At 34.9% G+C, this 25,264-nt stretch overlaps 1 protein-coding gene and 1 long non-coding RNA gene across 4 annotated transcripts in view; one reads left to right on the top strand and one right to left on the bottom strand.

The window, feature by feature from the left end:
* Nucleotides 1-25,264, bottom strand: part of LOC105499099 (leucine zipper protein 2) — a 588,465-nt gene that overhangs the window by 477,874 nt on the left and 85,327 nt on the right. The gene's annotated exons all lie outside the window — the stretch shown is intronic.
* The window catches only part of LOC139357489 (uncharacterized), a 30,472-nt gene continuing 18,699 nt past the window's right edge, over nt 13,492-25,264 (top strand). The window contains exons 1-2 of the long non-coding RNA XR_011610754.1: nt 13,492-13,557; nt 17,997-18,194. This is a non-coding gene — a long non-coding RNA (uncharacterized lncRNA). The remainder of the gene's footprint in view (nt 13,558-17,996; nt 18,195-25,264) is intronic.

Raw genomic sequence — 25,264 nt, forward strand, 5'->3', positions numbered from 1 at the left:
TTGTACCCATACATCCAAGGTGCTTTACAGTTTGGCATTTTCAATAATAATCTAATAATAATAGAAATAAGTTGATATTTGCATTTTCTGCTTATATATTTTACTTGATTCTAGGTTAGGGGAATGAAATTGTCACTCTCAAAATTCAACACATGATATCTGAAATAAAGCACCTGTGAGACAAAAATCCCCTTTCAAAATTCTGAGTCTAAATCTTCTAATAGGAAAATGCTCATTTAGCATTTTAATTTATTCAGATTAGGTCCAATTTTAACTTTATTAAAAATCACATGTGCCCATAGTGCATTTATTTCTTTTCCCCATATTTGTAGAGATATGTATATATGTATATGTATATACACACACATATACACACATATATACACACATATATATACATATACACACACATACATACATATATACACATATGTATACAGCATGTGTGTGTATATATATATACCTGTTTATTTGTGAGAAACTACATCTAAACAGTCTTGTATTGCTGTCATGGTCGAGAATTAATATACTTGGTTAATTCAGAGAAATTCTAAGAGATTCTGAGGTGTTGCATCTTGGTTACTGATAAATGTCAGCAGTAAATGGAATTTATTTAATTTTTGCTTATATTCGGCACTGAAACAATTTAAAATTTTAAATAGTGTTTCCATAAAATATATTGGGCAGATAAAATTCAAATTAATTTGGATAGGCTACCTGATAAAATAATATATGACTTTTCATATTCAAATTCATTAGAAATATATTTGTTTAAATCAACTCAAAGTGTGGATTTAATCAATTAAGAAAGCTGGTAAAGTAAAAAGATAAAGAGAATCGGAACTATCATCTTTATTCTATCTTTACATAGTTATATGCATTAGTTTTCTACTTCTGCCTAACAAAATTATTAACTTCACCAATTTAGTGGCTTAAAATAACATACGTTTGTTATCTACAATTCTATAGATTGGAAATTGAGTACCACACAGCTGACATTTCTGTATGGGGTCTCAAAATATGAACAATAAGAAATGAATAAGAGTAGTATGAGAAGGACCTATTTCCAAATTCATTCCATTTGTGGGTAGAATTTGATGTCTCAAGATTGTAGGACAGAGGTCTCTACGTCTTTGATATTTGTACCTCTTCATTTTCAAGTCAGCAATGACAAATTCACTTTTTCTCATACTTTAAGTCTTTCTGACTTCCCTTTATGTCTTCACCTGAGGAAAAGCTCTGCTTTTCACCTAAGAAAAAGGTTTATTTGGTTAGATTGGGTTCAATCAGGTCATCTAAATAATCTCTTTCTTTTAAACTGAACTGATTAGAACTCTTAATTACATTTGTGAAGTCTCTTTTGCCATTTCAGGTAACATATTCATATGAGTAACACCAAGGTGAAAATCCTTCCAGTGACATTGTATAACCACAGTAATTTCACTTTTTGGATTTTTTTTTCACTGAGTCTAGAGTGTCTACCTTATTTTTAAACAGGTACAATAGGTAATGCAAATGCATATCATGAGCACATCCTTCTCTTTGCTCCTGTGCTTACATTTATACTAACTTTCCTTAGGCCTAGCTAAAGCACTAGGCCTTTAAGACACATAATCTTACTTAATACTAAAAATGCTAGGAAGCAACCATGATCTTTACGAACAGAAGTGAGCTAAGTTTTAGTTAGAGTTTGATAATTTGCTGAAAAGTACAAATCTTCCAAGTGAAATTACTAGAATTTGAACTAGGGTAGTCTCTGAGTCCCAAGCTTTCCTCTCTTTGGAAAAATAACCAGAAACGGCAGCGAAACTTTTTTAACCTGTAAATTTCCTTGCCCCTCTGTTAGTTTCCTATTGCTCCATAATAAAGTACCACAGACTAGGTGACTTAAAACAACAGAAATTTATTCTCTCAAAGTTCTGGAGGCTGGAAGTCTGAAATCAAGCTCTCTCCTAACTTGTGGTGGTGGCCAGCATTCCTTGGTGTTTCTCTTCTTGCAGCTGCATAATCCTGATCTCTGCCTAGGCTGCAACAGGGCTTTCTTCCTTGTGTGTATCTGTGACTTCACATGATGTTACCCCATTGTGTGTGTGGTGTGTGTGATCTAATCTGCATTATATATCCTCTCATTTAATAAAGACACCAGTCATTGGATTAAGAGCCCACTTTACTTCAGTAGGACCCATCTTAATTTACATGAAGACACTGTTTTCAAGTAAGGTCACAGTCACAGGTACCAGGTGTGAGGAATTCAACATATCTTTACAAGGAACATTTTATAGCTGCTGTTTTTAATAATATGAGTTTACTTGAAAACAAAGAAGAGCGCACTGAAATGTGTTCCCCACCAACAAAATGTAACCCATGCTTATGTGTGAAAATGAGATGCAAAGAACTTTGAGTCGTGAAAAATTCAGTGTTACACAAGCCGTATGAATGAAGACAATCTTGTTTTTAAATGTACTTTTCAAATTTACTAGTTTCACCAAAATAGTAAGAATATTATTGACGAATATCTCGGTATATCTCAGCTATTCGATGAGACTCTAAGATGTTTCTGTATTTTAAAGGCAACACAGCAAAAAAACAAAACAAAACAAAACAAAACAAAAACCTGTGATATATGAGAACTGAGGAGAAAGAAAAGACAATAAACAAAATGACAACAAAAATACTACAGACGTGAATAAGGTCAATTGATCATTAGTTGCTTAGTTTGGACAGGTGTGATTGATTATCTATGATTGCTAGACTTGAATTGAGGAAGATAATGTGGTAGAACAATGACTAGGAAATAGGTGGGGATGCAGAGGATACATACAAGGGTTGTCAGTTGCAAATAAAGAAAGAATTTTCTGACAATTGAATTGGCCCAAATATGAAGGAATTCTACTTGAGCATGAGTGAAGAGTAAACTCTCAAGAATGATGGTCAGATGATCTCAGGGCAGTGATGGTATGGTGGGAATTCACTCACAAATTGAGTCAGAACTGGGATGATGATACATTTCACACTTGAGAATCTATAACATTTATAACAAATCATCTTCCTGGTTTGACTCTAGAAAAGTAGTTTCTGTTTAGAATCTCTTTGTTAATATATTTTCTTAAACCCAAGTGCCTCAAGACCTAAAACATGACTATCTTCATGTCTTCATCACTTTGTTGATGAAGAAAACATTTTCTAGCTCCTACGGAGGTTCAGCATTTAACAGTTAAGCATACAGTACATAATCCAATTAGTACAGCACCAAGGAAATTTTGCCCTCTGTTATCTACCTAGATTACTGACTTAGAAGAAAGTTCCCACATGTACTGAATGGTTCAGAGAATGAAAACAACAACAAAAACAACAACATTTGGCCATTTGAAAAGACGCAGAGATTTCTCCATAATTATTACACCAACCTCTCATTTGTCCCTGACTTTCTGGTGTCAGCATGCTTGTAGTGTTGGCAACAAGCCTATCTTTGGAATTGTTTTTCTGGAAGCAAAGACGTCCCATTGTGCTGTCAACAGCTGCAGCCTTTCCATCTGCCATAAAGATTTGCTTTAGATAGACACTAAACTAAACTGATTCCTGACTATTGCAAGCCTCTATTTTTGAAGATGGCATAATAATATGCCTTGGAGTCTTTATTAATAATATCTCTTTTCTCTGGATATGATTAGCTTGTTTTCAGGGACCAAATGAAAGTATCATTTTTGTTTTTTTCTGAACACAGTGAGATACAGATATCTGCACATAGTCCCTCCTCATCTTCACTTACACCTAACCTGCTGATGTACTTATATTTTTTATCCATCTAATTTTGCTTAAAAATCTAATTCATGCAGCAGCTTCTATAGAAGCCATCTATTACATCTTCTGCCTTTTCTTCCCCTACTTTTAGAAAACTCTCCTACATTTAGGGAGTTTCGACAGATAAAGGTTTCTGACAAAATAAGGCTCTTATTTTTCTTTATATTGTACAGAAGCTTTTCTTTTATTGTACAGAAGCTTGTACAAAAAACATTTCAATTGCTTATATTTTACTAATGAGTCTTATTTATGTAATTGTCTCTCACTTCTTGGGGGAAATAACTCTCATTTTCCTTTTCTCATTCTCAGGGGATGGTCCAACAATTCTGTCATCTACAGGGCACAATCCAACAATTTTGTTATCTACAGGGCACAAAGTAGGTGCTTGATAAGTATCTCTCTCTCTCTCTCTTTTTTTTTTTTTTTTTGAGATGGACTCTTACTCTGTCACCCAGGCTGGAGTGCAATGGCGTAATCTCTGCTCACTGCAACCTCTGCCTCCTGGGTTCAAGTGATTCTCCTGCCCCAGCCTCTCAAGCAGCTGGGATTACAGGCGCCTGCCACCACACCTGACTAATTTTTGTATTTTTAGTAGAGACTGGCTTTCACCATGTTGGCAAGGCTGGTCTTGAACTCCTGACCTCAAGTGTTTCACCCGCCTTGGCCTCCAAAATTGCTAGGATTACAGGAGTGAGCCATGGTGGCTGGTGATAAGTATCTCTTATGTGACTAAAGAATAAGTGAGTATAACTCCTTACACTGCAAACTGATTTCTAATGTGGTACCATATAAGGCCGATGGGAGACAGATGCAGGAGTTTAACACTTAAGTAACACTGCAAGAAAAATGCACTTTTATTGCTTTATTTATCATAGGATCTAACCATGAACTACAAGGGCAATCTTATCATTTATCTAGAATCTGATGTTTAGCTAATTTTTGTCACAAAAGGTAATTATTCTCTTTTGGAAGCATATCATGTCTTATTCTTTTCAAAAATCTAATCATATTTGCATGTATAACTTATCTGCACTCAACAATCTTTAAAACCACAGCACCCAACATACTTTGGGCAACACTGAACCTTTGAAAATATAGGCTGTATGCTGACTGAGAGTTTGGATTAGAGCAAATTAAGATGTGTTTTATCCCATATGGAACTACTTTGAGGGAAGAGTTACTATATAGCAATAGAGTGTATGTATCACTGTGCAGGAGATTCCTGTATGCATTGAATCATAAAGTCAAATGCACATATGAACAATTTACTGTATAAACGGTTAAGACAAATGCTAATAACTAAAATTTTAAAAAGATAGACTTATGCATATATCTATACACATGCTTATACATATAGTCTACCTATTTAATATTTTTACACCTCACTTTATGTCTGCCCTTAATGACTCTTTGGTAATGCACAAGTGTTGTTTTTGACTCTAACCATTTTATCTTTCTCATAGCACTCATAATAATGACACTCTTTTATTGAAATTACCACTTCATCCCTGAAACAAGCTATAAACCATGGTCTCATTTCTCCTTAATCACAGCATAGCATGATCACATAGACCAACTGGACATAACCTCTTCATATTTTGACATTTTAGCTGAAAAACAGATTAAAAAATTGCTGGAGTTCCACTTACTCCGAAAAGGTATACCTTAAATTTTTGCAGCATATTGTAGCAATCAATAGCAGACCATTCCTATAACTGTATATAGTTTTGGTTCCTACATTCCACTCCTTGGAGCTCACCTGCTCCTTGATGATTCCTGAGCCAAGAACTGTAGTTTTGTTAGACTCTCTGAGGCACTAAAATCCTACCAAAAAATTCTGTTTTTGATTAACACAGATTTAGAACCTATTGCTTACAGCCACTGTCTTTATGGATTCCTGACTAAATGTCTAGATGTCATTTTAGGCACTCTGCTATAAGGCACCTGTCTACTTTAACCAAACTCCATTAACTTGCTAATAAACCACTCGGTCTCAGTAATAAACAGTATATTTGCCTATATATTCACTATATTCTATTATCGTTGATTACAGCGCTGCTGTTCCCTAAACTGGAAATACCCTCCTTCGATCTTATTATTGCATAAAAGTCCTACAAATCTCTCATTAGGTTTAGTTCAAATGAAACACTATGAATTTTACCTATTCTTCCGCAGCATTAATCTTTTCTTAATTTACCCACAAAACTTGAATGCTGATTTTACAGCTTATTCTTTCTTTATTTGTAGAAACCTAGGAAATAGTTTTAAAAGTACTATATTGTTTGACATAGAGAGTTAAAGTAACGTGCAAGACAGGTGGGAGGTTACTGAATTGACACTTTGAGAAATATAAAACTGGTGCCTTGAGATTGTATTCCTGTCTGTTGTAACATTTGAAGCTGCAATGGATAAAAGGGAGATATTTCCCAGTATCCCATAAGGTTCTACTACTGTAGCCTAAAACTTCTCCATGAAATGGATAAAGCTGAGTCACTTTGGCATGTAGAGGAGGAGGTATGAGTAACACTTCCATATGCACATGGAGCTTGCTGTCTTAGATAAACTGAGATAAACACGTTACTAAACATTTCTCAACATTCTTAACAATCAAACTTATCAAATTGACTTCATATCTCCGTCTGGAGCCAGGGTGCCCCAGGAGCAGAGCCTTGTCCTATGTTGACTGTAAACTTCTTGAAAGCAAAAGCAATAAATATTGACTGGCTTAAATTTCAGTGTCAGTCTCACTTGCCATCTCTTCAATGACTGTTTTACAGTCCTGCATCATCTCTACAGAGGTCTCTGGAATGTTCTGATCCTAGCTTCATTTGTTTATAAATAGCCACGATTTTGCTTTTGTAACTGGCTATTGTGAGGCATAAACTCATTTCCTAAAATGCGGTATTTGAACACTGAAGTTAAATATCTCAATGATGAATAACCTCTAAGGTAAAAAAGTTGACAGTTGCACTTTGGTTTTGATGTGCACATACCATCCAGCAGAACCTGGACTGCATCCAGTCCTGATTTCTCATAAAGCACTTCGCCCCTGAAGAGAATGAATTTGAGTTACTACTGACCTGAGACTAATGTAAACCGCTAACCTAGAAAAGCTTCATGTCCCAATACCAATTAGTTCCCCAGTGCCTGTGCTCCTTTGCTCCTGCTTGGAACACCTGACATTTTAAAGCAATTAGAGGGCATCTGGATCTGTAAAATATACGTTATGTCGATACTCAACAGAGCTGAACTTCTGTGCTTTGGCCCATGTAATAAAAACCATCAGAGCTGCTTGCAAACTGTGACCTCCACTTTTTTTTTTTTTTCAGAATCGAATATAGTTGGACTTATATATTGACAAAGATTAAAATTGCCTCTATGTAAGAATTTGAGAAGCACAGCAATTCTCAGGCCTGAAAAATATCTTCTAAGGATCTGTAAGAGTAGCCAACGGGCATGGTGGCTCATGCCTGTAATCCCAGCACTTTGGAAAGCCGAGGTGTGCGGATCACAAGGTCAGAAGTTCGAGACCAGCCTGACCAATATGGTGAAATCCCGTCTCTACTAAAAATACAAAAAAATTAGCTGGGCACAGTGGTGCATGCCTGTAACCTCAGCTACTCAGGAGGCTGAGGCAGGCAAATTGCTTGAACCAGGGAGGCAGAGGTTGCAGTGAGCTGAGATCACACCACTGCACTCCAGCCTAGGCGACAGAGCAAGAAATCGCTATATTGAATGCCAATTTTCTATGTTAAAAAAATATCAAGGTCAACGTTTCAGTATGAGTATTTACTTAGGAGACATAAACACATGATATAATTGTGAATCATTGACAACTAAGTAATATTTTGTTTATAGAATTTGGCCTTGGATTTATTTCAGTTCATTTGGAAAAATAACATCCAATGTATGTTGAGTAAGGCAGAGGAAAGCCGTTTATCTACAGGAATGACATGTCTTACTGGGTCATCAAAGTATGGATCCCTGAATAACTTGAGAGTATGCTTTTTCGCAGGGCATCAAAAGAGTGAAACAAAATTCTAAAACAAAAATGGTGGCTCCCTGTTAGTCTAATTTTTATTGATTCCTATAGCTGTAGATGCATAGATAGTTTACTGCCTGAGTTTCTTAAGAGCGCTATTAGTTACTGCCCTTCCAAACACTACCTATTATTCTATAAAAACACTGCCCAAGATCTGAAGTCATTAACAGATTCCTGAATGCTCAGCACGGATCTTGGAACAACAAACATGGATTTTCTCTGGGCTATTTTCCCTTTGACTTTCTTTCTGTCTTGATTCAAATTTTTCACTTTCAACCATGTAAATTAGGCAGTAAGCCTTCACAAATCAAGCAAAATATATATTTTTTTAATCCAAGTAAGAAATGATAGTGCATTTAGGGTAAATATATTTTTGTTGTCTTTATTTTTTAGCACTTATCCAGTGTTTACTAAGTGCAAGGTACTCTGGCAGGTATATACCACAGCAATGCAATGTTAATTAAATCCTGCCCTCTGGAAGATTATGTAATACATGGTTTGGCAGGATGTGTCTTCCAAAGGTGGCCGCAACAATATTTCTCATTCCAATTACTCTCCGAAATGTGACCTTGCCACTCCCTCAAGGTGGACTGTAGTTCTCCTCTTGAGTTGAAGCTGGCCTTAGGAATTTGTTTGCCTAATAACACGCAGCAGAAGAGATGCCATGTCATGTCTAAATTTAGGTAATAAAAAGCCCTGGAGCTTCTGTAAGAGCCTCTTGGAACATCCTCACTGTAGGTACTGTTCTAAGGAACTTAAACTCTAAGCTGTGGGAAGCCTAAGCTGCATTGGGTGACTAACCAGCAAATTGTGTCCCAAACTATGAGGGTTGCCAGGACATGTGATTTTGAGGGCTAAATTTGAGATGTCCTGGGCAAGCCAAGACAAATCGGTCACCCTAAAGGAAAAGCCAATTGTAGTACTCTGGACACGAGGCTTAGCTGAGTTCTCAGCCAACTGACAGCTATGTGAGTGAGCTCGGGCTCTCTTGAACAGCCTTCAGTGGACGTCTGATAGAAATCCTGTGAAAGGCCTTAGGGAAGTACTATGCAATTTAATCATCAAGAGTAATATTAATAATAAATTATTGTTGGGGAAGTTTGTCACTCAGCTAAAGACAACAGGAATAATGACACACAATGACAAAAATTAGTGATCGAAGTTTACATTTATAATGTAAGACATTTACCATATAAGATAGCGAGTAATAAAATTCTGTATTAAAGACAGAAATACAGTGTTAGGGAGTTTGGAACAGAGAAAATGTTGATTTTTACTTATGGGCCAAAAATGGACTGTCTAAGCTTTTGAGAGGAGTCATACTCTCCTAAAGGCCTAATGTGTGGAAAATGAGAACAGACAAAGAATGTAAAATATTGCAGGTATAGTGTACGGGGAAAGAAAGAATTGAGGTGTCGAAATAAATAAGAATATGGTAGGAATAAAGGTGCTGCAAAATAAGTCTGTAAATTAATTTGAGAATCATACAACGAAAGACCTTGAATGCCCTTATTTAGAAAGCAATTGGGAGGCAGGCCAGTTTTAGAAAGGTTACTCTAACAGCAGTGTATAGTGTGGATGGGAACCAAGAGAGAAGCAGAGTCTTACTGGCAGAGCATCGCCACCATCTCTCCCTGACACTTGCTGAGTGTGAGCTATCCTTTAGAACTCTGCACAGGCCTGCCGTCCCAAAGACAATTCCATATCTATTCTATCTTTTCCATTACATTTTGAAACTAAGAAAACTAGCCTATTAAAGCAGTTGCGTATTCAACAGTGTTTAAGTCTTACAGGATAAAAGTGGAAGTTTATTTGAGGAATAAACTAAACCATTTTGTATCCCTTCAGGGAGACATTAAGGAATAGTTATTATTTAACTTATGTGTATCACCAATAGATGTCTGTAATGGATTCTGTTCTTACAGTTACAGAGCATTCTACTTAAAGACTGGCCTTTTTTCTTTGTAATTTTAGTTTTTATTGCCTATCCCTGTAATTATATGGCTCTGACTTTTAAATAAAATATTTTAGTATCTCTCCTGACATTAGGTAATACCTTCACTGCCAATAAATTTATGTCATTTCAGTTGTGTTCTATTTCAATCAAGAGAGTGATACCCAGACATTCAGACAAGTTTTTTTTTTTTTTTTTCCCCTTTTCTCCAACACACACCTATTACATCAGTAGGATCACACAGGCTGTGCTGTATAATGGATCTCCTGTTAGGGTTCAGCATTCAGAAGACTATTCAGGGAAAATAAATAAGGCTGGGGAAAGTCTTCTAGTTATATATTAGGTCATTCGTAAAGTAAACAACCATATTGAGACTATGAGAACTAAGGAAAATGTAACGAGAAAAATGTCATGTAACAGGCAACTTCCATTAGTCAGCATGCCACATGCTGATTTTGCTCATATCATTTTTAAATAAACAATTGCAAAAACAATCTGTCTTTTAGATAAACAATCCGTCTTTTAAATAAACAATTGCATAAAGTATTAAAAACACTTTAATTCTGACAGTACCCCTGCTACCAGGTTGCTGAAAAAATCAAAAATTCAAATCAAATGTGGAATGTTCCTCAAATTCTAATTACCAAGATTCATGAAAAGAGTAGATCTAATTGAATGAAACACGAAGAAAATTATAGCATGGCATATTAGGAATGCCAGTTGTCAGGCAGAGAAATCTAAAGATCCTGGAACAACATTCCAATTAAGGTAGCTAGTATTTGCTTAGAGTAAAACCAGTACAACTCACAGTGAAAAGTGCTGTCATCTGAAAAGCACCCACACACAGAATGTGCCCTGGTGGGTTTTTCCATTTCCTGCCAACACCCTCACCGTACAGTTCATTTTCCCCAATGGCTCTTTGTTAATCTGCACAAAATATAATAGATCTATTATAGGAAAGTCATCCTTGGCTGAGATGAACTATAATAAAACCTGGCAGACGTTTGTTTTTAATTAAAGGACAATATACCGTGGACAATAATTGCTCCAAATATTTGTAGTGAATATCTTGGAAATGCCTATTTTAAGAAGTTATTATTACTTTTCATTTTATTGAATGCCATAACTCTCTTTCCCAGAGCACAGCCTGCCTTATGGAGGTGACTGCATTCAACTTCACAGAATGGTGTTCAGATGTTATCTATTATTATCACAATTTTTCAGATGGCAAAACAGTAATTCTGCTAGGTTACATGACTTGCTCAAGGTCGTAAAATTGATCTGAAACTGTGGCCAGGCTCTAGGTTTTAAAAGATTTCACATTTATTCTGCTTCAAGAAGTAAATTAACAGGCAAAGTCAGACTTTGAGCAAAGTTGACTCTGAAGGCCATTCTCACTGCAGCTTTCTGCTACCATAAGATACTTGTATTTGTCTGCCCAAAGGAATGCAGAGAAAAAGCAATTATAACTATGATAAAATAACTTCAGAAGTTAGAGAAGTAGAAGATAATTGAATCCACTGTTATCCAAAACTATCAATACACAATCCTTGACTTCCAAAAGGCATCAGTGGTGGGATATGAGGAGAGCTTGACCTTTGGTGTTGGGTGGACTAGGGTCTCACTGTAACCTCAACCTCCTGGGCTCAAGTGATCTCCCACCCAAGGGCATGGCTCTGCCCTTCAACTGGTGTGTGATCTTCCTAATGAACTTGTTTTTTTACCCACTTGGATGTTTCCACATGAAAATATTGCAACACTGACAATTATGAAGAACAAAGGATATTGTTTTTGTGTTTTAAAAACATTTAATTCTCACTATTTTTTAAGGCATTGGGGCTTGCGCTGTCACCCACACTGTAGGGCAGTGGCGCAATTGTAGCTCACTGTAACCTCAGCCTCCTGGGGTCAAGTGATCTCCCGTCTCAGCCTCCAAAGCACTGAGAGTACAGGTGTGAGCCACCTTGCTAGGCCAGGATCTTGTAAATCTATTTGCTAGGGCAAATAGTATCCGTTTTCAGAAAACAGTGACGTTTAATATTTCTTACATGTCATATCTGTACATAAATCAAAGGAGGGTTGTTACTACAAAACTCTACATGTGCAATCCATGATGAAAACAAGGGAAGGTAGTGACAAGATATTCATGGGGGAAAAAAAAACCACATATTTCCTGAGATTGATTTTAGAAGGCGTGGAAATGATTAATGTACTTCCTATTCTGGATTTGCTGTCTTTTTGAAGTGCTGCCTTAATGATACCTACATTTAGTATTAAGGCAACACACTTAATTTTTTAACACCATGGATATCTTTTAAGCAGCATTTTATAAAGTGAAAGAGGACAAATCTTTACAGATTAGTAAAAAATTATTAGTCTTCATACTTTATCTGTATCTCTAAAAGTGATAATAGTATCATTGTTATAAAGTTCAATTAAAACCACTAATAAAAATGAGCAATCCCATTTCTAATTGAGGATATGCAACAAAATTGCTAGCAGAGAGGCTTTTGAATGTTCTCACTGCAGAGAATTGATAAATGCATCAGGTGATAGATAAACTAACTACCCAGATTAATTATACAACACAGATATGTACAAAGACATCAAACTGTACTCCATAAATATGTACAACTGCAATGTATACATTTAAAAAGTAAATAAATAATTTCAAAACACTATACTTGGTGGAGAAATACAAATGTTTGTATAAGCATAATTTATATTTTCATATTAAGAATGACAAGTCACAATCAGAAACTGTGACAGTTATGCACCTTTAAGTATTGATTCAAAGGTGTGAGGAAATGATTCTACTGTAATAATATTATATAAAACATTGACATGTCTTGAAGAAAGGTTGAATACCAAGTACACATACCAGAAGCGTTAAGTTTTTATACTTGTGAATCAAAAGAGAAAATAGAATAATTTTAAATGCACATACATTACATGAAAAATAGTCCATATATTGAAACCATAACTGTAATATTAAACTTTGGGATAAAGCATTCAACTTTTTTTTTCAAACCCCAATTACTTCAGTTGTGAACATAGTTGCTGTCACTTCCTGCCTAAGATTCAGTGTGTTGGAATTGAAAATGTTCCGTTTGGGATCAGATGAGCTGAAAAGGTCTTTGTTCAACATCCAATTATAAGCCAAATTGAAGAAAAAGAAATGAGGCAACAGGTCAAGGTCAGAATGAGAAGAGAGAATTTCTCTGTTATATATAATTTCAAGCAGTGGCCTGACTTCTTTAATGCTAACCTATAATTATGTATCTACCAAACATGGTTTGAAGAAAATTAAAAGAATTCCTTAAAAAATTGTAACCTAAGCACCAGTTTGAGAGTAAGTTAGAGTCTTTTGAATTCCTTTGAGTGTATTCTGTGCTCCCTTCAGTTTATACAATGCCTGCTAGAATCTGCCTTAGCAACAATCTAAGATATTAGAAGTCTGATATCAGAAATACTTTGCACTTAAATTGCAAGTTAATAAATCAAAGATAATGAAGTCATGGAGCCACAGGAACTTTAAAGAATATCTAGTTCAAACCTCTTTCAGTGAGGAGGAAATTAAGGGTGTTAAATTTCTAAAGCACTTTGTACACATCATCTCACTTATTCTCACAGCCACTTTGTGAGGTAGGAACAAGGTAACTAGGGAAACCACACAGAGGAGGTATTTTGTGATAGGTCAGTGGAGGAAGCAGAAGACGTGGGGCGACTGAGATCTCAAAGACAGGAACAGAAAATGCAGGTGTCTTTGGTGATGAATTAGAGATCTAGAGATGATTAGAAAGCTAGAGAACACTCCCAGAAAGCAGTCAGTGGGATTGTCCAATAGCTATGACATTGTGAGCTCTGAAATTGCTGGGGGTATACATTCGTTCACACCCAGTGGGAGAGCAGAATGAGATAGATACATTGCCAAACTGATCATTGACATCCAGGTTAGCCTGGAAATACCCCACCAGCAAGAAGAGAAGCAGAGTTGCTTGCTACTTGAACCTTAGCTGAGACCCGAGGTGGCTATGAAACAGTCATTACATGCATTTCGAAGCAAGAATAACATGGAATATGAAGCGAGGATCTTCATTTTTTTAAATGATTGAGACTTTAGGAAAGTTACTTAATCTCTCTAGGCCTCAGTTTTTCATCTGTAAGAGTAGCCCCCTCACCGAATGGTAAGACTTCAATAAGAAAAGTAAAATTGTTATTAAGGAGGGCCTAGACTCCCATAAATGCTCAACACAAAGAAGCTATTATTCATATTAGTATTACTATTATTTTAAAATATAATCTCTTTTTGAAAAAAATTATTTCTTTGTTTGTTTCTAAATGAGCCTAAGCTTGGAGTTTAGAGATGGGTAATAGGCTGAGATATTTCCCTGATGGTTTAAATGTTTTATCCAAGGTCATTAGAGACAGACTAGGAAGTCAGGTTCTTTCTTCCAAACCTATACTTTTGCCTTTATCAACATTTCTTTGCAATCATTTTTTAAGTTAAAAAAAAAAAAAAATCCATTGCTCTTGACACTTTCAAAGGGCTAGTAAAATGAAGACACAAATGACCACTCAGCCCGTGCATTGTGGTCAATCTCAGTTTCAGAGAAACTGCCATTGCCCATGGCAATATTTATAATTCACTGACAAGCAGGAGGCTCTCATTTACTTCTATAATGCCTGACTTTCTCTTCTGTGTAAACTGCATTATCTATGAGTCAAGGATGACTCAGAAAACTAAGGGATAAATGTTGAGTCATCTAATAAGGTGATTTTTCTTCCTTCAAGGTAAAGTAAGTGACTAGAATAAAAATATAATTAAAGACAAGAAAAAACAAAGATGTAAATAATTTAAAAATACCAAAATAATAAATTGGTTAAAAATTAAATAAAAATGTTTCCTCTATCTTACCATACTAAAGTTTTCTGTGTTTCTCTACATATCAGACCTTGAACTAACAGGGGTTGTCAGGGGTGATCATCTCTACTGGATGATCTCTCCTCATTTTCTAAAAGGAAAATAAAATGAATCTATAATGTCCAGCATCCATGGAACATTTTGAAACCCACCCCCTCTGACACATCTGTACAATATGCCTTGTTTTTTTTCCTCTCTCCCCACAGCTGTTTGTCTTAAACACATATTTTTCATTTACTTAAAAAAAAAAAACTGTCTAGACTGAAAAACTCTTAAAGGCAGAGATTGTGCCATAGTTGTTTCTATATCTCAAATGTTAATCCCAGTGCTAGGCAACGACTAGGCACTCAAAAAATAGTTATTGAATATGTAGTCATTACAAGATGTCTTGAGTTTTCAAAACGATTCTAAAAAATTTCCAGTAACCTTCATATTGTTGTATCTCACATTTGGCTTCATGAAACTGAAGGAGACTATCACCACCAGTGATAGGACTTATAGATGGAAAAGCCCATGGCATAGGTTGATCACAAACTTTCTCTAAGAATCAGAAACCTAAGAAGAAAATTTTCCATCCAGACATTGTGCTCATGCTCTCTTGGGCTCGTTGATCCCTCCCCATCTCTCACCTTGGAAGAGTGGTTGTTCCAAGCAAAAATAATAAAAATAATTACAGATAGGGAATTCTGAATTGAGATATTTGGGTGAAATCATCACTGGATTCTCCTTTGTACAATCCCAAATTAATACCTCCCACTGAATCTCTCTCCAAGACTGTCTGAGTCCTTTCACTAGGAAAATATTTTGTATATACTGTCAATGACAGGGCCATGAGCAAATACATCTGAGCCTGAGTAGAGATCCTACAAATGTCTATGTTTATGCTAATTGGATTACAAGGTACAAATTAAAGAATGAGACTGTATATGTGTTGCCTATTTAGCCAATTTTCTGCAAGGAAAGTAGTCATAATAACAATTGTTTGACTTATAACAGAGGAAAATCTCCCTAGTAATTTTTTAAAAAATTATTTGGGACAGTTAATAAAACTATGTTCTTATTTCTATTTAAGCTACCTACCTAAGAGTAGAAACTTTTGATAGTACAAACCTAACACATAATTTGTCTTTAAGTTAATATAATGAGTTTTATTATATAATGAAGAATCTGTTCTGGCATTAATAATATTCTAGAAAAGAAATATAAAAATCACAGACCCCAAAAACATTTTTGTAATTCAGTCTATGTAGATAATACAGAATTGGGTTTATTATTGTCTGTAAATTTCATGCATTTGAATTTTAACACCAAAGGCATCATGCTTGTCCCATTTGCAGTTTTCCATCTAATTCAAAATGGAGTGCTTAAACTTAATAATCCAAAATAAGGTCACTTGTATTTTATTAAGCATGAGAAAATCAAGATTTATTTTATTAAAATGTATGACTTTTTAATGGTCATGACTTTTTGAAATTTAGGTAACAAAAACTAAGATAATAAGTTGATTGGGAGGTGATCTGAATGCATCTGAAAAAGAGTCTTGTTATTTCTGAGAAAAAGATATATTTTCCTTAGAATTTATTTAGAAAATTAAACTTTTCAGGTGTCTTAGTAGAAAGCAAACATGTATGTGAATTTTCTAAAAATAAAAAATGCAACTCTAAAAAACACAACAAAATGAAAAACTAAAAGAGAACCATAATGGCCTCAAGAGCAGATAGCAAAGGTGAGAGAGATGGGGTAATGTGATATGTAATTTTGTGTTTGAAATTGAATAGGAAAAATGTAGATTCTTTGCTTCTACAGACTATGATGGAACATAGCTTCTGTTGACTTGTTATTCCATTTAAAGTACAGAGAACTGCTTTAAAACTTTGCCTCCTTCTCACGTTAATTCTCTGTGGTTTGGCCTTTCTTTTACATCTCCACAAATGGTAATCAAGAAAGAAAAGTGATTGGAGCTAATATTGTTGGATTAGGGGGCATATTTAAAAAAAAAAGAAAGGAAAATTTAATACACATGGTAAAATATAGGTCAATACAAAAAATGCATTTATAAATTCCCTGTGGTTCATTTCTCTGCCCCCAAACAAGACTAATTATAATTTGGCTAGTTTTTATCTTCATTAACTATCTAATATTCAGTGTTAGAATAATCATTCTAAAATAATATTACATTGGTTTAATTTCTTGTAAGAGTAAGACAAAACCTTGAATAAAATAGGCATAGATTTTTCTGAGAGCGGCTCATTCAGAGTTTTGTTCTCCCCTTACTTGTATGTCACTGCTATGTTCATCAGTCCGTCTCTTAAGAAATGTTTTTTCTTCAGCAGACCCAGGGAACACAAAAGAACAGAAATTGTTGTTGTTCTCGTTGTGGGTTGGTTTGTTTTTTAACATTTTAAATTTTAAAGTAGAAAAATATGTATCATTGATTTAAAACAGAGTGTGATAAGTAAAACAACATATGAAGTGCAAACATGAGAGCAGACAAAAAAAAAGCTAAGCTGGAAAAATATTTTGTTTTGGTTTAAGCAATGCACTGAAACACAAAGTGATGATTCACAAAACTAAAAGATATAAAATTCACGTCGGACTTGACACCAGATATTGATTTACAAGCAAGTCTCAGTTCTGAATTATGGCTGATGGCAGCTGGACAAGTCCAGCCAAGTGCAGCTTCATTGGATGTATGCTTGAGAACTTTTTCATTAAAAACAATAGTGAGATCCTCTTACTATGTTTAAAAGCATGTAAGTCAGTTAAATAAACACTGAATAGAAGACAAGGCAGGGAAAGAGTCACATATTTTCTCCATTTTTCATAAATTTACCTATGTTTATTCTGTCATCATAATTTTTTGGCACTGAGGATACCCAGAGAGAACATCTAAGTGTTCCATGTAGGTACTGAACACAGAAAGCAGGAGTCATCAACCTCCACACCCAGGCCCTACTACTTTCTGGTCATGACTGTGAGAAAATAATTCCTTATTGATAAAAGGGAATGATAGCATCCACTTCAAAGAGCTTTCAGAAGAATGAAGTTAGGTTATGTAGGTGGAAGGCACCCAAGTGCTTAGCTCATTTTAGTTTTCTGTTAGTGGTCGCTATTTTTCTATCTGGAACTCTCAATGTGGTTTTGAAGTTACTGGCCAGTTAGGATCAAGTATTTATGTACTTTCTTAGTCTTCTCAATCATAGTTTTGAATTCTCTAAGTTTTTCTTAAAAGTTGTACTTGTTTTAAAGCCATTTTCACCTTTCTGTAATTGCAGGTTGGAGGGTAGGTGCCATGGATACTAGTGTCACCACCAACCTTGTCATCAAGGAGCTCACATTCACACACACACCAGAGCACAATAAATTACCAATATAAAGATAATTTCATTTAGTAACTTATCTTCGGAGACCTAAACACCTGGGAAAAACCCACTACTGCAACAAAACTCTACTGAGGGCTCTCTGAACGTGAGGTATGAAGTCATTTATCTATATTTAACCACTTTGAGAAGCAACAGATCAGATATATAATTACAGAATGGAAAGTATCCAACTGTTTATTTCTTTGGTGAACAGAAATAAATGGTTGACAATTTCAGCACAAGAACTGGTAATTAAGTAAAAAGAACAACTCTCAAACATCTCCAATACTGGAGGATAATTAGAAGTTATGCCAGAATTTAGACTACTAAGTGATTGAGGTGGAGTGGAGGTGGGGTTGAAGAGAAGACCACAGAGGGTGTGAGGTTTATGCGTGGGGGTAGAACAGATACAAAGAAGCTGGCAGGCTTCATTTGGTCTGTCCATACAAGTGCAGAGGTTGGTATCTTGATAAGGCCACTGCAACAACGGCAGGACTTTTGTTTTTTCACTAACTCATCTTTAATCATTAATGTCTAGAATATGATAGGCACTCTATATAGATATGCGTTTGAATTAATGAAAGAATAAAATAACAAAATTAAAAACAATTTAAAAACAAGATATACCTTGACCTCCCCTGGTTACTTCACTTAAAATTACAATCTGCTTTATTTTTCTTCTAAACAAGACTGAATATGAAAAAGATGAAAAGTGTCTACTTTCTCTTAGGAGGGAAACAAGATTTAGAATTAGGGTTTGGGTGTGTTGGGCATGGGGTGCCAAATAGTCTGGTTATTTGGAATATTAAAAGTTATGTTATGACAACAAGTGATAGCATTTACTTACTGAGAGGTTCCTCACACAACCCAGCCACCTCTCAATGTCCCTGCTCTTAACCAATAAGCTACACTGTCTCTTAAAGTTGACCTTCTTTTCAGAATCCACATCCCTGTGTAAAAAGAACAGAGTCCATTGGACTAGTAGAGAATAAAGGAACAGAGTGTACGTAGGTTCCTGGCAACTGGCTAAGAAATCACATTGTTTGCTGGCTTGTTTGAATGCTAAAATAAGTTAAAATAGCCATAATATAAATATATATAATATGAATATATATATTCATATAATATTCTTGTATATTACATATAATGATATGTGATATTATGTGTATGTATATATATGTATATGTTAGAATGATTATATGTAAATCATTACAAAAACTATACATAATTCATTACAAAAACTCTATGAAAGACCAAGAAAAGGGCTGAATGTTAACGAAGGGTTTACTACAGAACAATCCATGAAAGCACCTTGTTAATATCTAGGCTAAGAAATGGCTGCATATAGTTTGCTGCATATAATTTGTCCTATTCTCTCTTCTAGACCCTTGTCCCAAATGTAAATCCACTTGCAGTATCTACCCTAGTTGTGTATATTCCTTTTTATTCTCTCATTTAAAAAGACATAATTAGCCTGATTTTCATACTTATAACTCTTCATACAAGATGAGACACATGTTCAAAAAATTTTTAAATTACGCATTACCACTGTAGCCAAAAAAAACCCCTGCTGGAACCAGACACACATTTCTTCTAGACCTATGTGATGAGTGATAGTTGCACATTTCATAGAAAAAACATAATTGAACTGTATACACTGCTGCTCGGTACCATTTATAAGGTTTTAAATGAGGGCAGGAGGAAATAATATTTATTGAGCTCCTATTATATGAAAAAACTTGAGATATATTCTTAAGAGTTATTTTGTTTTTACTTTACATAAAACATAAAGTTGAGAAAGTAGAAGATATTTTGATTAGTCTAATTCAGTTTTGAAAATCTTAAGTTTAAATTTTACAGTAAACTGTGTAACATACATCCTCCTATGTGCTGTGGCTTTAATAGGTTTGCATTTCTATTCAGTTCTCAAATGTCTCCCTCAGCTAAAAAAATCAGCTAGGGGTTACAGAAAGCCACACTCCTGCTTTTAAAAAAAATGTGAGAACTGTCTGTCTCAGACACATCTGGAAAAGATTCTTGCAAAAAGAATATTTTTATTACATACAAATAAACTATAACCAGATAATGTTAGACAACCACATAATTCTCACATGATTGTAGTTAGAAGAAATCAGAAGTTGCTTATGCTTTATGAACCATTTCGCTAACATTAGGTGGTAGAAGGGCACAAATTTTGTATCGCCCAAAATGAAATTATTCAAAATAGTATCATGGCTGCAGCACAGAAGGAAGCATGTCCAGCATGGTTTAGAGAGGGCAGCAGTGCTTAGGAGGACCAACGTGGGCCTTGGAGTCAAACTGAACAAAGCTCAAATATTTGCTCCATCAATGACTTGATGACTATCCGGGAATGTGAATCGACTCTCTGAGCCTCTGCTTCCTCTTAATGAGATGATATGATAGCACAGAATTTCTACTTTGTGGTGAGAGTTAAATAAGAAATGTGCATTAAGCATATAAATAAAATCAAGTAGATAATAAATCCTCAGTGAAGGTCAGCACATTTATATTTATACTCATATTTATATTTACATTTTAGACAGAGTCTCACTCTGTCACCCAGGCTGGAGTGCAGTGGCATGTCCACGGCTCATTGATGCCTCCACTTCCCAGGTTCAAGTGATCCTTCCACCTCAGCCTCCTGAGTACCTGGGATTACAGGAGAGTACTACCACACCAGGCTAATTTTTGTATTTTTAATCGAGATGGTGTTTCACCATGTTGGACAGCCTGATCTCAAACTCCTGACCTCAAGTGATCCTCTGGCCTTGGCCTCCCAAAGTGCTGGGATTACAGACCTGAGCCACCGCACCAGGTCAGCAAATACTTGCATATTCCCTTTGACATTAGATTAGTGTACCTGTTGCCATTTAAATGAAATGTAGAGTTTTGGAAATGCACAAACTAGGATCACTGTTTTTGTTTTGTTGTTGTTTGTTCCTTTTATGACAGAATTTTATTCAATAATAAATGGGTAGAACTTTGGTTGGTTGGTTTTTTCTCGTTTGGCCAGTGAAAGAGTATACATCCAAGGATTGAGAAATTCTTTCTTTCTTTTGAAGAAATATTATGGTGCTAGGCTTTGTATAGATAGGGATCTAACTTGCTAGAACTTTAGATTATGCTGTACAAGATTGAGGTGGACCAAAACTGCCTCAGGGCTTTAAGAAAGAAATATGTATAACTGGATTCTATGAGATTGTTCAACAAATGCAATCTAGGAAAAAATCTCAAATCATTATAACAAAATAATTACTTTTTTTCTTATATTTGGTTCGTAATATATATGGCAGTAAAATGAATAATAGAGATAAAACTCTTTTTATAGTGGAAGAAATTCTGTTTATAATGCTAGAACAAAATTTCCTGCTAAATTAAAAAAGAGCTTTCCTTATTAATGACATATAGTATATTGATGAATGCCTTTTGCTAATGAACACTTTTCAATTCATAAACATGGAATACAATTTATTATGAGGTATGGAAGTCAAATTAGAGAGGCTCATTAAGTCTGCAGAATTAACATTAAGTATTGAATAATTCATCAACTATTTAACACATTTGCAAAAAAATGCAAATTACTTTTATTATTGAGCTCGTTTTCATTTTTTTATTGTTTTGTGAAAGGATTATACTTTTTTCAATGTGAGACTCCAAAAGTTTAATTGCAAAGTGATGAACATGGAGCTTTTGCTAATTAAATCAGCAGAAGATTTAGGTTGACACTATGCTAGGTGCTCAAATTAAAGGACTGTCCCATTGTATTAAATAGAGTGCCTTTATCCCAGATAAACTCTCAGCCTATTTGACATGACAGCAACAGAGAAGGAAAAGGAATGTTTTCAGTATTGTAGGCAACTGATACACAGCTGTTTTACTTCTAATTGCCTGATCTACAACTTTTGAAACAATTAGAAAGGATTTAAACATTGTTGTCCTTAAACACCACCAGAATGTAATAAAATCTAAAGTTCCTTTTCAGTAAGTTAACTGGTCTCCCAGAACTGAATTTAAAAAAGACTTGCAGATGTGTGCATAAACATCTGTGGATTACATTGTAACATCTTTAAACATCAGGGAACTAGGGATATCTTAATCCTATTACACAGAAAATAACAACAAGGCTACCCTGTACTCCTTTTAAGAATCATAAAAAACCTGGATTTTTAAATAGTCTTTAATCAATTCATTTTACTAAATTTGTTAACTAATTCATTCACACTTATTTTATCCCTGTTTGACACTGACCACTAAGGTAAATTCCATGAACATAGTACAATTACCATAGTTCTTGCTTAGATATACTTTGCAGCAAATATTTTTAGCAGTTTCTGGGATAAAGACAGTCTTTATCAAGTTAAAACACTACTGCCTAGTATAAAATATGTAGTCAGTTAGTATTGGACATGAATAGATATAATATACGATTTGATAATTTTTTAAGGTTTTTAATGTATATATCTTTGTATTCTGTGTAAATTACCAACTCATTTCTAAATGACTCTTAACTACTACTCAATATACCTCATCAGTGTATTATCTGAGCCACTTGATTTTCAGACATGGATTAAGAACTACAATTCATATGATCATGATCACAGAATTATTTTATTTTTACCATAAATCAGTAGTCAAGTAAATTGGTTTATAGAACAGGTATTTGTAGAGCAAAGAATCAAATGTTGAAACTATAAGCAATTTGAGTAGTAACAACAATTTTGTCCTTTGCAATTGTGCAGAGGTGGGCTTCTATGCTCTATAAAAGTAGAATGGAAATCATCAGAAATAAAAGTTGCTGTAGTAGTATTTAACATTATTTAAAACCTGAAATCAACTGTCTCATACCAATAGTGTATATATCTCATATTCTTAAGGTTTCAAAATAGGTTCTATTTATAATAAATTACAATTAACTCAAGAAAAGTTAATATCTTTTTTAAACTAATTGTTTAAATTAATTGTAAATATTTTGTGGGCACTGTACTGTATTAATTATATTTAAGGTTTTAAATGGCACGATATACCAAGAAAATAAAAAATTTTTCTATAAAATAGAGATTAAGATTTCTGGATTAGAAATCAGACAAATCGAATTTCTTTCTTTTTTAAATATTATCAACTTTTATTTTAGATTCAGGGGTATATGTGCAGGTTTGTTACCTGGGTATATTGCATGATGCTAAAGTTTGAGGTGTGATTGAGCCCATCAAGAAACTACTGAGCATAGTACCCAATAGTTAGTTTTTGAAACCTTGTCCCCCTCCCTCCTTCAGCCTTCTAGTAGTTTCTAGTTTCTATTGTTGCCGTCTCTACGTCAGTGAGTACCCAATATTTAGCTCCCACTTATAAATGAGAACATACAGTATTTGGTTTTCTGTTTCTGCATTAATTTGTTTAGGATAAGGCCTCCAGCTGCATCCAGGTTGCTGCAAATTTCGTGACTGTGTAGGATTTCTTTCTTTTTTTTTTTTTAATCCAGGCTACCATCAGTGGGCATCTAGGGTGATTCCATGTCTTTGCTATTGTGGGTGGTGCTGCAATAAACATATGCATGCATCTGGAATTAGACAAACCAAGTTTCAAAGCCAACTTTTGCTTCTTAATAACTATAGATAAGAATTCTGGTTACCAGAATAATATACATTCACATTTTTCTTTATCATAAAGTATTATGATATTGTTGCTAATAGCAAATTATGAAAACAAAAAGTATATTATGAACCATATGAAATATTTCTGGACAATAAGATGTAAAAGGAAGATATTGCTTAGAATTTCTGAGAAAGCTTCTTAGAAGTAAGAAACTCTTTAATTTTAAGAAGATTTTTACTCCTTAAGAAGTAATTTTAAAAAGCTTAAAATTAAAAAGTAAGCTGAGAAAGCTTTTTAAAATTAAGGAGTAAAATAACAGCATTTATGTTTTGACTTTTTCCATTTTCTTTCTTCTGGTCTAGAAGGAAAACACTGTATGAAAGGTTTTATTCTGAGCATAAAAACACATGCTGGGGGTGGCTGAACTCTTAGAAAGAAAGAAGGCCAGAATGCTGGTGGCATCATGAAGCCATCATCCTGGGCCTGAAATGACCTTCTCCAGACTTATCATCATCTGAACAGAATAAAACCCCTTTTGTTAAAGCCATCATTTCTTAAATTTCTTACTTGCAACTGAATGCAATTTCTGATACACTAACTGTATCATCACAGCATGCCCATGAATTAAAATACCTCTGAATTTCAGTTCCATTATCTATAAAGTAGGTGTAATAGCAATAATTAGTTCATAAATCTGGGGGGGGGGGTTAAATTAGAATAAACATATATATACATATAAGTAAATTACTTATTGTTTGGGTGAGGGAGAAGGGACAAAATGGAGGAAGGTGAACAAGAAGGCACAATCCATGTTGCTTCCGGGTTCTTCCTCACCAACTTTCCCGTGCGTGGGAAAATGCAGCCCACTCCTGGGAAGATGCAGATCAACCGAGCATGCACCAGGTGACGTCAATCCAAAGAGATCGAAACTTACCCGGCCACGCCTATGGAGATACCCCTATCACGCCCTTATCCTGCCCACTGCCCTCCCCCTTTCAGTACCAATGCATAAAAGTCTGCCCCCGGCAGGAGCCGGCGTGACTTCTTCGGCCCCTCCTACTTGTGGACCGGAGAACCTCACCCGAGAGCCCCGGGGCAACTTCCCTGGCCCCATACCTGAGGACCGGAGAACCTCGCCCAAGAGTGTGTGCATATTTGCAATAAAAGACTGCCGTTTTCTTATGTACTTTGGCCTCATGTTTAATTATTTAGCTCTCCTAAATTAAGTGTTAAATTAAGATAATTATTAAATTAAATTAAGACACTTATTATAATGCCTGTCACAGAATTTAAATTTATTTCTTCTTATGTGTTACTTAAAAGTGAGGGTCTTTTTTTTTTCTTTTTCCTCTTTTTATTTTATGCCTGACAGAACAAAGTAAACATTCAGATAATGATAATTTAATTCAAATATAGCATTAATCCTGTATTGTTGCATCTTTCTCTTATTTTTAACTCTAGTAATATATCTAATCATGAAATACAGAATTTACAAGGCATGTTGTGCCTCTAGTATATGGGGAGGAACACAGAATGCATTTGCTTGAAAGAATTGTTTCTTCTAGAAA

The sequence above is a fragment of the Macaca nemestrina genome, chromosome 12, assembly GCF_043159975.1.
Source record: "Macaca nemestrina isolate mMacNem1 chromosome 12, mMacNem.hap1, whole genome shotgun sequence".
In the NCBI taxonomy this organism is placed as follows: domain Eukaryota; kingdom Metazoa; phylum Chordata; class Mammalia; order Primates; family Cercopithecidae; genus Macaca; species Macaca nemestrina.